Below are 13,860 nucleotides of genomic sequence, written 5' to 3'. Positions count from 1 at the left end.
GACATTATGTGACACTGTGGTGCGATCACATTGGGCACTGAGCACTGTATGGCGGTGTGTCTGTAGACATTATGTGACACTGTGGTGCGATCATATTGGGCAGTGAGCACTGTATAGCGGTGTGTCTGCAGACATTATGTGACACTGTGGTGCGATCACATTGGGCACTGAGCACTGTATAGCGGTGTGTCTGTAGACATTATGTGACACTGTGGTGCGATCACATTGGGCAGTGAGCACTGTGTGGTGGTGTGTCTGCAGACATTATGTGACACTGTGGTGCGGTCACAATAGGCACTGAGCACTATAAGGCAGTGTGTCTGTAGACATTATGTGACACTGTGGTGCGATCACATTGGGCAGTGAGCACTGTATGGCGGTGTGTCTGTAGACATTATGTGACACTGTGGTACGGTCACAATAGGCACTGAGCACTGTATAGCGGTGTGTCTGTAGACATTATGTGACACTGGTGCGATCACATTGGGCAGTGAGCACTGTATGGCGGTGTGTCTGTAGACATTATGTGACACTGTGGTGCGATCACATTGGGCAGTGAGCACTGTATGGCGGTGTGTCTGCAGACATTATGTGACACTGTGGTGCGGTCACAATAGGCACTGAGCACTGTAAGGCGGTGTGTCTGTAGACATTATGTGACACTGTGGTGCGATCACATTGGCAGTGAGCACTGTATGGCGGTGTGTCTGTAGACATTATGTGACACTGTGGTGCGATCACATTGGGCAGTGAGCACTGTATAGCGGTGTGTCTGTAGACATTATGTGACACTGTGGTGCGGTCACATTGGGCAGTGAGCACTGTATGGCGGTGTGTCTGTAGACATTATGTGACACTGTGGTGCGATCACATTGGGCAGTGAGCACTGTATAGCGGTGTGTCTGTAGACATTATGTGACACTGTGGTGCGGTCACAATAGGCACTGAGCACTGTATGGCGGTGTGTCTGTAGACATTATGTGACACTGTGGTGCGGTCACAATAGGCACTGAGCACTGTATGGCGGTGTGTCTGTAGACATTATGTGACACTGTGGTGCGATCACATTGGGCAGTGAGCACTGTATAGCGGTGTGTCTGTAGACATTATGTGACACTGTGGTGCGATCACATTGGGCAGTGAGCACTATATAGCGGTGTGTCTGTAGACATTATGTGACACTGTGGTGCGATCACATTGGGCAGTGAGCACTGTAAGGCGGTGTGTCTGTAGACATTATGTGACACTGTGGTGCGATCACATTGGGCAGTGAGCACTATATAGCGGTGTGTCTGTAGACATTATGTGACACTGTGGTGCGATCACATTGGGCAGTGAGCACTGTAAGGCGGTGTGTCTGTAGACATTATGTGACACTGTGGTGCGATCACATTGGGCAGTGAGCTCTGTATAGCGGTGTGTCTGTAGACATTATGTGACACTGTGGTGCCATCACATTGGGCAGTGAGCACTGTATAGCGGTGTGTCTGTAGACATTATGTGACACTGTGGTGCGATCACATTGGGCAGTGAGCACTGTATGGCGGTGTGTCTGTAGACATTATGTGACACTGGTGCGGTCACAATAGGCACTGAGCACTGTATGGCGGTGTGTCTGTAGACATTATGTGACACTGTGGTGCGATCACATTGGGCAGTGAGCACTGTATAGCGGTGTGTCTGTAGACATTATGTGACACTGTGGTGCGATCACATTGGGCAGTGAGCAATGTATAGCGGTGTGTCTGTAGACATTATGTGACACTGTGGTGCGATCACATTGGGCAGTGAGCACTGTATAGCGGTGTGTCTGTAGACATTATGTGACACTGTGGTGCGATCACATTGGGCAGTGAGCACTGTATGGCGGTGTGTCTGTAGACATTATGTGACACTGTGGTACGGTCACATTGGGCAGTGAGCACTGTATAGCGGTGTGTCTGTAGACATTATGTGACACTGTGGTACAATCACATTGGGCAGTGAGCACTGTATAGCGGTGTGTCTGTAGACATTATGTGACACTGTGGTGCGATCACATTGGGCAGTGAGCACTGTATAGCGGTGTGTCTGTAGACATTATGTGACACTGTGGTACGGTCACATTGGGCAGTGAGCACTGTATAGCGGTGTGTCTGTAGACATTATGTGACACTGTGGTGCGATCACATTGGGCAGTGAGCACTGTATAGCGGTGTGTCTGTAGACATTATGTGACACTGTGGTGCGATCACATTGGGCAGTGAGCACTGTATAGCCGTTTGTCTGTAGACATTATGTGACACTGTGGTGCGATCACATTGGGCAGTGAGCACTGTATGGCGGTTTGTCTGTAGACATTATGTGACACTGTGGTACGGTCACAATAGGCACTGAGCACTGTATAGCGGTGTGTCTGTAGACATTATGTGACACTGTGGTGCGATCACATTGGGCAGTAAGCACTGTATGGCGGTGTGTCTGCAGACATTATGTGACACTGTGGTGCGGTCACAATAGGCACTGAGCACTGTATAGCGGTGTGTCTGTAGACATTATGTGACACTGTGGTGCGATCACATTGGGCAGTGAGCACTGTATGGCGGTGTGGCTGTAGACATTATGTGACACTGTGGTGCGATCACATTGGGCAGTGAGCACTGTATGGCGGTGTGTCTGTAGACATTATGTGACACTGTGGTGCGATCACATTGGGCAGTGAGCACTGTATAGCGGTGTGTCTGCAGACATTATGTGACACTGTGGTGCGATCACATTGGGCAGTGAGCACTGTATAGCGGTGTGTCTGTAGACATTATGTGACACTGTGGTGCGGTCACAATAGGCACTGAGCACTGTATGGCGGTGTATCTGTAGACATTATGTGACACTGTGGTACGGTCACATTGGGCAGTGAGCACTGTATAGCGGTGTGTCTGTAGACATTATGTGACACTGGTGCGATCACATTGGGCAGTGAGCACTGTATAGCGGTGTGTCTGTAGACATTATGTGACACTGTGGTGCGATCACATTGGGCAGTGAGCACTGTATGGCGGTGTGTCTGTAGACATTATGTGACACTGTGGTGCGATCACATTGGGCAGTGAGCACTGTATGGCGGTGTGTCTGTAGACATTATGTGACACTGTGGTGCGATCACATTGGGCAGTGAGCACTGTATGGCGGTGTGTCTGTAGACATTATGTGACACTGTGGTGCGATCACATTGGGCACTGAGCACTGTATAGCGGTGTGTCTGTAGACATTATGTGACACTGTGGTACGGTCACAATAGGCACTGAGCACTGTATGGCGGTGTGTCTGTAGACATTATGTGACACTGTGGTGCGATCACATTGGGCAGTGAGCACTGTATAGCGGTGTGTCTGTAGACATTATGTGACACTGGTGCGGTCACAATAGGCACTGAGCACTGTATGGCGGTGTGTCTGTAGACATTATGTGACACTGTGGTGCGATCACATTGGGCAGTGAGCACTGTATAGCGGTGTGTCTGTAGACATTATGTGACACTGTGGTGCGATCACATTGGGCAGTGAGCACTGTATAGCGGTGTGTCTGTAGACATTATGTGACACTGTGGTGCGATCACATTGGGCAGTGAGCACTGTATGGCGGTGTGTCTGTAGACATTATGTGACACTGTGGTGCGATCACATTGGGCAGTGAGCACTGTATGGCGGTGTGTCTGTAGACATTATGTGACACTGTGGTGCGATCATATTGGGCAGTGAGCACTGTATAGCGGTGTGTCTGTAGACATTATGTGACACTGTGGTGCGATCACATTGGGCAGTGAGCACTGTATAGCGGTGTGTCTGTAGACATTATGTGACACTGTGGTGCGATCACATTGGGCAGTGAGCACTGTATCGCGGTGTGTCTGCAGACATTATGTGACACTGTGGTGCGATCACATTGGGCAGTGAGCACTGTATAGCAGTGTGTCTGTAGACATTATGTGACACTGTGGTGCTGTCACAATAGGCACTGAGCACTGTATAGCGGTGTGTCTGTAGACATTATGTGACACTGTGGTGCGATCACATTGGGCAGTGAGCACTGTATGGCGGTGTGTCTGCAGACATTATGTGACACTGTGGTGCGATCACATTGGGCAGTGAGCACTGTATAGCAGTGTGTCTGTAGACATTATGTGACACTGTGGTGCTGTCACAATAGGCACTGAGCACTGTATAGCGGTGTGTCTGTAGACATTATGTGACACTGTGGTGCGATCACATTGGGCAGTGAGCACTGTATGGCGGTGTGTCTGCAGACATGTGACACTGTGGTACGGTCACATTGGGCAGTGAGCACTATATAGCGGTGTGTCTGTAGACATTATGTGACACTGTGGTGCGGTCACATTGGGCAGTGAGCACTGTATGGCGGTGTGTCTGCAGACATTATGTGACACTGTGGTACGGTCACATTGGGCAGTGAGCACTGTATAGCAGTGTGTCTGTAGACATTATGTGACACTGTGGTACGGTCACATTGGGCAGTGAGCACTGTATGGCGGTGTGTCTGTAGACATTAAGTGACACTGTGGTGCGGTCACATTGGGCAGTGAGCACTGTATGGCGGTGTGTCTGCAGACATGTGACACTGTGGTACGGTCACATTGGGCAGTGAGCACTATATAGCGGTGTGTCTGTAGACATTATGTGACACTGTGGTGCGGTCACATTGGGCAGTGAGCACTGTATGGCGGTGTGTCTGCAGACATTATGTGACACTGTGGTACGGTCACATTGGGCAGTGAGCACTGTATAGCAGTGTGTCTGTAGACATTATGTGACACTGTGGTACGGTCACATTGGGCAGTGAGCACTGTATGGCGGTGTGTCTGTAGACATTATGTGACACTGTGGTGCTGTCACAATAGGCACTGAGCACTATATAGCGGTGTGTCTGTAGACATTATGTGACACTGTGGTGCGGTCACATTGGGCAGTGAGCACTGTATGGCGGTGTGTCTGCAGACATTATGTGACACTGTGGTACGGTCACATTGGGCAGTGAGCACTGTATAGCGGTGTGTCTGTAGACATTATGTGACACTGTGGTGCGGTCACATTGGGCAGTGAGCACTGTATGGCGGTGTATCTGCAGACATTATGTGACACTGTGGTACGGTCACATTGGGCAGTGAGCACTGTATAGCAATGTGTCTGTAGACATTATGTGACACTGTGGTGAGATCACATTGGGCAGTGAGCACTGTATGGTGGTGTGTCTGTAGACATTATGTGACACTGGTGCGATCACATTGGGCAGTGAGCACTATATAGCGGTGTGTCTGTAGACATTATGTGACACTGTGGTACGGTCACATTGGGCAGTGAGCACTGTATAGCGGTGTGTCTGTAGACATTATGTGACACTGTGGTACGGTCACATTGGGCAGTGAGCACTGTATGGCGGTGTGTCTGCAGACATTATGTGACACTGTGGTACGGTCACATTGGGCAGTGAGCACTGTATGGCGGTGTGTCTGTAGACATTATGTGACACTGTGGTACGGTCACATTGGGCAGTGAGCACTGTATAGCGGTGTGTCTGTAGACATTATGTGACACTGTGGTGCGGTCACATTGGACAGTGAGCACTATATAGCGGTGTGTCTGTAGACATTATGTGACACTGTGGTGCGGTCACATTGGACAGTGAGCACTATATAGCGGTGTGTCTGTAGACATTATGTGACACTGTGGTGCGATCACATTGGACAGTGAGCACTATATAGCGGTGTGTCTGTAGACATTATGTGACACTGTGGTGCGGTCACATTGGACAGTGAGCACTGTATAGCGGTGTGTCTGTAGACATTATGTGACACTGTGGTGCGATCACATTGGACAGTGAGCACTATATAGCGGTGTGTCTGTAGACATTATGTGACACTGTGGTACGGTCACATTGGGCAGTGAGCACTGTATAGCGGTGTGTCTGTAGACATTATGTGACACTGGTGCGATCACATTGGGCAGTGAGCACTGTATGGCGGTGTGTCTGTAGACATTATGTGACACTGTGGTGCGATCACATTGGGCAGTGAGCACTGTATAGCGGTGTGTCTGTAGACATTATGTGACACTGTGGTACGGTCACATTGGGCACTGAGCACTGTATAGCGGTGTGTCTGTAGACATTATGTGACACTGTGGTGCCATCACATTGGGCAGTGAGCACTGTATAGCGGTGTGTCTGTAGACATTATGTGACACTGTGGTGCGATCACATTGGGCACTGAGCACTGTATGGCGGTGTGTCTGTAGACATTATGTGACACTGTGGTGCGATCACATTGGGCAGTGAGCACTGTATGGCGGTGTGTCTGTAGACATTATGTGACACTGTGGTGCGATCACATTGGGCAGTGAGCACTGTATGGCGGTGTGTCTGTAGACATTATGTGACACTGTGGTGCGATCACATTGGGCACTGAGCACTGTATAGCGATGTGTCTGCAGACATTATGTGACACTGGTACGGTCACAATAGGCACTGAGCACTGTATGGCGGTGTGTCTGTAGACATTATGTGACACTGTGGTGTGATCACATTGGGCAGTGAGCACTGTATGGCGGTGTGTCTGTAGACATTATGTGACACTGTGGTGCGATCACATTGGGCAGTGAGCACTGTATGGCGGTGTGTCTGTAGACATTATGTGACACTGTGGTGCGATCACATTGGGCACTGAGCACTGTATGGCGGTGTGTCTGTAGACATTATGTGACACTGTGGTGCGATCACATTGGGCAGTGAGCACTGTATGGCGGTGTGTCTGTAGACATTATGTGACACTGTGGTGCGATCACATTGGGCACTGAGCACTGTATGGCGGTGTGTCTGTAGACATTATGTGACACTGTGGTGCGATCATATTGGGCAGTGAGCACTGTATAGCGGTGTGTCTGCAGACATTATGTGACACTGTGGTGCGATCACATTGGGCACTGAGCACTGTATAGCGGTGTGTCTGTAGACATTATGTGACACTGTGGTGCGATCACATTGGGCAGTGAGCACTGTATGGTGGTGTGTCTGCAGACATTATGTGACACTGTGGTGCGGTCACAATAGGCACTGAGCACTATAAGGCAGTGTGTCTGTAGACATTATGTGACACTGTGGTGCGATCACATTGGGCAGTGAGCACTGTATGGCGGTGTGTCTGTAGACATTATGTGACACTGTGGTACGGTCACAATAGGCACTGAGCACTGTATAGCGGTGTGTCTGTAGACATTATGTGACACTGGTGCGATCACATTGGGCAGTGAGCACTGTATAGCGGTGTGTCTGTAGACATTATGTGACACTGTGGTGCGATCACATTGGGCAGTGAGCAATGTATAGCGGTGTGTCTGTAGACATTATGTGACACTGTGGTGCGATCACATTGGGTAGTGAGCACTGTATAGCGGTGTGTCTGTAGACATTATGTGACACTGTGGTGCGATCACATTGGGCAGTGAGCACTGTATGGCGGTGTGTCTGTAGACATTATGTGACACTGTGGTACGGTCACATTGGGCAGTGAGCACTGTATAGCGGTGTGTCTGTAGACATTATGTGACACTGTGGTGCGATCACATTGGGAAGTGAGCACTGTATAGCGGTGTGTCTGTAGACATTATGTGACACTGTGGTGCGATCACATTGGGCAGTGAGCACTGTATAGCGGTGTGTCTGTAGACATTATGTGACACTGTGGTACGGTCACATTGGGCAGTGAGCACTGTATAGCGGTGTGTCTGTAGACATTATGTGACACTGTGGTGCGATCACATTGGGCAGTGAGCACTGTATAGCGGTGTGTCTGTAGACATTATATGACACTGTGGTGCGATCACATTGGGCAGTGAGCACTGTATAGCCGTGTGTCTGTAGACATTATGTGACACTGTGGTGCGATCACATTGGGCAGTGAGCACTGTATGGCGGTGTGTCTGTAGACATTATGTGACACTGTGGTACGGTCACAATAGGCACTGAGCACTGTATAGCGGTGTGTCTGTAGACATTATGTGACACTGTGGTGCGATCACATTGGGCAGTAAGCACTGTATGGCGGTATGTCTGCAGACATTATGTGACACTGTGGTGCGGTCACAATAGGCACTGAGCACTGTATAGCGGTGTGTCTGTAGACATTATGTGACACTGTGGTGCAATCACATTGGGCAGTGAGCACTGTATGGCGGTGTGGCTGTACACATTATGTGACACTGTGGTGCGATCACATTGGGCAGTGAGCACTGTATGGCGGTGTGTCTGTAGACATTATGTGACACTGTGGTGCGATCACATTGGGCAGTGAGCACTGTATAGCGGTGTGTCTGCAGACATTATGTGACACTGTGGTGCGATCACATTGGGCAGTGAGCACTGTATGGCGTTGTGTCTGTCGACATTATGTGACACTGTGGTGCGATCACATTGGGCAGTGAGCACTGTATAGCGGTGTGTCTGTAGACATTATGTGACACTGTGGTGCGATCACATTGGGCAGTGAGCACTGTATGGCGGTGTGTCTGTAGACATTATGTGACACTGTGGTGCGATCACATTGGGCAGTGAGCACTGTATGGCGGTGTGTCTGCAGACATTATGTGACACTGTGGTGCGGTCACAATAGGCACTGAGCACTGTATAGCGTTGTGTCTGTAGACATTATGTGACACTGTGGTGCGATCACATTGGGCAGTGAGCACTGTATGGCGGTGTGTCTGTAGACATTATGTGACACTGTGGTGCGATCACATTGGGCAGTGAGCACTGTATGGCGGTGTGTCTGTATACATTATGTGACACTGTGGTGCGATCACATTGGGCAGTGAGCACTGTATAGCGGTGTGTCTGCAGACATTATGTGACACTGTGGTGCGATCACATTGGGCAGTGAGCACTGTATGGCGGTGTGTCTGTAGACATTATGTGACACTGTGGTGCGATCACATTGGGCAGTGAGCACTGTATGGCGGTGTGTCTGTAGACATTATGTGACACTGTGGTGCGATCATATTGGGCAGTGAGCACTGTATAGCGGTGTGTCTGCAGACATTATGTGACACTGTGGTGCGATCACATTGGGCACTGAGCACTGTATAGCGGTGTGTCTGTAGACATTATGTGACACTGTGGTGCGATCACATTGGGCAGTGAGCACTGTATGGTGGTGTGTCTGCAGACATTATGTGACAATGTGGTGCGGTCACAATAGGCACTGAGCACTATAAGGCAGTGTGTCTGTAGACATTATGTGACACTGTGGTGCGATCACATTGGGCAGTGAGCACTGTATGGCGGTATGTCTGCAGACATTATGTGACACTGTGGTGCGGTCACAATAGGCACTGAGCACTGTATAGCGGTGTGTCTGTAGACATTATGTGACACTGTGGTGCAATCACATTGGGCAGTGAGCACTGTATGGCGGTGTGGCTGTACACATTATGTGACACTGTGGTGCGATCACATTGGGCAGTGAGCACTGTATGGCGGTGTGTCTGTAGACATTATGTGACACTGTGGTGCGATCACATTGGGCAGTGAGCACTGTATAGCGGTGTGTCTGCAGACATTATGTGACACTGTGGTGCGATCACATTGGGCAGTGAGCACTGTATGGCGTTGTGTCTGTCGACATTATGTGACACTGTGGTGCGATCACATTGGGCAGTGAGCACTGTATAGCGGTGTGTCTGTAGACATTATGTGACACTGTGGTGCGATCACATTGGGCAGTGAGCACTGTATGGCGGTGTGTCTGTAGACATTATGTGACACTGTGGTGCGATCACATTGGGCAGTGAGCACTGTATGGCGGTGTGTCTGCAGACATTATGTGACACTGTGGTGCGGTCACAATAGGCACTGAGCACTGTATAGCGTTGTGTCTGTAGACATTATGTGACACTGTGGTGCGATCACATTGGGCAGTGAGCACTGTATGGCGGTGTGTCTGTAGACATTATGTGACACTGTGGTGCGATCACATTGGGCAGTGAGCACTGTATGGCGGTGTGTCTGTATACATTATGTGACACTGTGGTGCGATCACATTGGGCAGTGAGCACTGTATAGCGGTGTGTCTGCAGACATTATGTGACACTGTGGTGCGATCACATTGGGCAGTGAGCACTGTATGGCGGTGTGTCTGTAGACATTATGTGACACTGTGGTGCGATCACATTGGGCAGTGAGCACTGTATGGCGGTGTGTCTGTAGACATTATGTGACACTGTGGTGCGATCATATTGGGCAGTGAGCACTGTATAGCGGTGTGTCTGCAGACATTATGTGACACTGTGGTGCGATCACATTGGGCACTGAGCACTGTATAGCGGTGTGTCTGTAGACATTATGTGACACTGTGGTGCGATCACATTGGGCAGTGAGCACTGTATGGTGGTGTGTCTGCAGACATTATGTGACAATGTGGTGCGGTCACAATAGGCACTGAGCACTATAAGGCAGTGTGTCTGTAGACATTATGTGACACTGTGGTGCGATCAAATTGGGCAGTGAGCACTGTATGGCGGTGTGTCTGTAGACATTATGTGACACTGTGGTACGGTCACAATAGGCACTGAGCACTGTATAGCGGTGTGTCTGTAGACATTATGTGACACTGGTGCGATCACATTGGGCAGTGAGCACTGTATGGCGGTGTGTCTGTAGACATTATGTGACACTGTGGTGCGAACACATTGGGCAGTGAGCACTGTATGGCGGTGTGTCTGCAGACATTATGTGACACTGTGGTGCGGTCACAATAGGCACTGAGCACTGTAAGGCGGTGTGTCTGTAGACATTATGTGACACTGTGGTGCGATCACATTGGGCAGTGAGCACTGTATAGCGGTGTGTCTGTAGACATTATGTGACACTGTGGTGCTGTCACAATAGGCACTGAGCACTGTATGGCGGTGTGTCTGTAGACATTATGTGACACTGTGGTGCGATCACATTGGGCAGTGAGCACTGTATGGCGGTGTGTCTGTAGACATTATGTGACACTGTGGTGCGATCACATTGGGCAGTGAGCACTGTATGGCGGTGTGTCTGTAGACATTATGTGACACTGGTGCGATCACATTGGGCAGTGAGCACTGTATAGCGGTGTGTCTGTAGACATTATGTGACACTGTGGTGCGATCACATTGGGCAGTGAGCACTGTATAGCGGTGTGTCTGTAGACATTATGTGACACTGTGGTGCGATCACATTGGGCAGTGAGCACTGTATAGCGCTGTGTCTGTAGACATTATGTGACACTGGTGCGGTCACAATAGGCACTGAGCACTGTATGGCGGTGTGTCTGTAGACATTATGTGACACTGTGGTGCGATCACATTGGGCAGTGAGCACTGTATAGCGGTGTGTCTGTAGACATTATGTGACACTGTGGTGCGATCACATTGGGCAGTGAGCACTGTATAGCGGTGTGTCTGTAGACATTATGTGACACTGTGGTACGGGCACAATAGGCACTGAGCACTGTATAGCGGTGTGTCTGTAGACATTATGTGACACTGTGGTGCGATCACATTGGGCAGTGAGCACTGTATAGCAGTGTGTCTGTAGACATTATGTGACACTGTGGTGCTGTCACAATAGGCACTGAGCACTGTATAGCGGTGTGTCTGTAGACATTATGTGACACTGTGGTGCGATCACATTGGGCAGTGAGCACTGTATGGCGGTGTGTCTGCAGACATTATGTGACACTGTGGTGCGATCACATTGGGCAGTGAGCACTGTATAGCAGTGTGTCTGTAGACATTATGTGACACTGGTGCTGTCACAATAGGCACTGAGCACTGTATAGCGGTGTGTCTGTAGACATTATGTGACACTGTGGTGCGATCACATTGGGCAGTGAGCACTGTATGGCGGTGTGTCTGCAGACATGTGACACTGTGGTACGGTCACATTGGGCAGTGAGCACTATATAGCGGTGTGTCTGTAGACATTATGTGACACTGTGGTGCGGTCACATTGGGCAGTGAGCACTGTATGGCGGTGTGTCTGCAGACATTATGTGACACTGTGGTACGGTCACATTGGGCAGTGAGCACTGTATAGCAGTGTGTCTGTAGACATTATGTGACACTGTGGTACGGTCACATTGGGCAGTGAGCACTGTATGGCGGTGTGTCTGTAGACATTATGTGACACTGTGGTGCGGTCACATTGGGCAGTGAGCACTGTATGGCGGTGTGTCTGCAGACATGTGACACTGTGGTACGGTCACATTGGGCAGTGAGCACTATATAGCGGTGTGTCTGTAGACATTATGTGACACTGTGGTGCGGTCACATTGGGCAGTGAGCACTGTATGGCGGTGTGTCTGCAGACATTATGTGACACTGTGGTACGGTCACATTGGGCAGTGAGCACTGTATAGCAGTGTGTCTGTAGACATTATGTGACACTGTGGTACGGTCACATTGGGCAGTGAGCACTGTATGGCGGTGTGTCTGTAGACATTATGTGACACTGTGGTGCTGTCACAATAGGCACTGAGCACTATATAGCGGTGTGTCTGTAGACATTATGTGACACTGTGGTGCGGTCACATTGGGCAGTGAGCACTGTATGGCGGTGTGTCTGCAGACATTATGTGACACTGTGGTACTGTCACATTGGGCAGTGAGCACTGTATAGCGGTGTGTCTGTAGACATTATGTGACACTGTGGTGCGGTCACATTGGGCAGTGAGCACTGTATGGCGGTGTATCTGCAGACATTATGTGACACTGTGGTACGGTCACATTGGGCAGTGAGCACTGTATAGCAATGTGTCTGTAGACATTATGTGACACTGTGGTGAGATCACATTGGGCAGTGAGCACTGTATGGTGGTGTGTCTGTAGACATTATGTGACACTGGTGCGATCACATTGGGCAGTGAGCACTATATAGCGGTGTGTCTGTAGACATTATGTGACACTGTGGTACGGTCACATTGGGCAGTGAGCACTGTATAGCGGTGTGTCTGTAGACATTATGTGACACTGTGGTACGGTCACATTGGGCAGTGAGCACTGTATGGCGGTGTGTCTGCAGACATTATGTGACACTGTGGTACGGTCACATTGGGCAGTGAGCACTGTATGGCGGTGTGTCTGTAGACATTATGTGACACTGTGGTACGGTCACATTGGGCAGTGAGCACTGTATAGCGGTGTGTCTGTAGACATTATGTGACACTGTGGTGCGGTCACATTGGACAGTGAGCACTATATAGCGGTGTGTCTGTAGACATTATGTGACACTGTGGTGCGGTCACATTGGACAGTGAGCACTATATAGCGGTGTGTCTGTAGACATTATGTGACACTGTGGTGCGATCACATTGGACAGTGAGCACTATATAGCGGTGTGTCTGTAGACATTATGTGACACTGTGGTGCGGTCACATTGGACAGTGAGCACTGTATAGCGGTGTGTCTGTAGACATTATGTGACACTGTGGTGCGATCACATTGGACAGTGAGCACTATATAGCGGTGTGTCTGTAGACATTATGTGACACTGTGGTACGGTCACATTGGGCAGTGAGCACTGTATAGCGGTGTGTCTGTAGACATTATGTGACACTGGTGCGATCACATTGGGCAGTGAGCACTGTATGGCGGTGTGTCTGTAGACATTATGTGACACTGTGGTGCGATCACATTGGGCAGTGAGCACTGTATGGCGGTGTGTCTGTAGACATTATGTGACACTGTGGTGCGATCACATTGGGCACTGAGCACTGTATGGCGGTGTGTCTGTAGACATTATGTGACACTGTGGTGCGATCATATTGGGCAGTGAGCACTGTATAGCGGT

This window comes from Dendrobates tinctorius, unplaced genomic scaffold, assembly GCF_039654945.1.
Source record: "Dendrobates tinctorius isolate UK_male_01 unplaced genomic scaffold, ASM3965494v1 ptg000093l, whole genome shotgun sequence".
Lineage (NCBI taxonomy): Eukaryota > Metazoa > Chordata > Amphibia > Anura > Dendrobatidae > Dendrobates > Dendrobates tinctorius.
Note: the sequence above shows the minus strand (reverse complement) of the source record.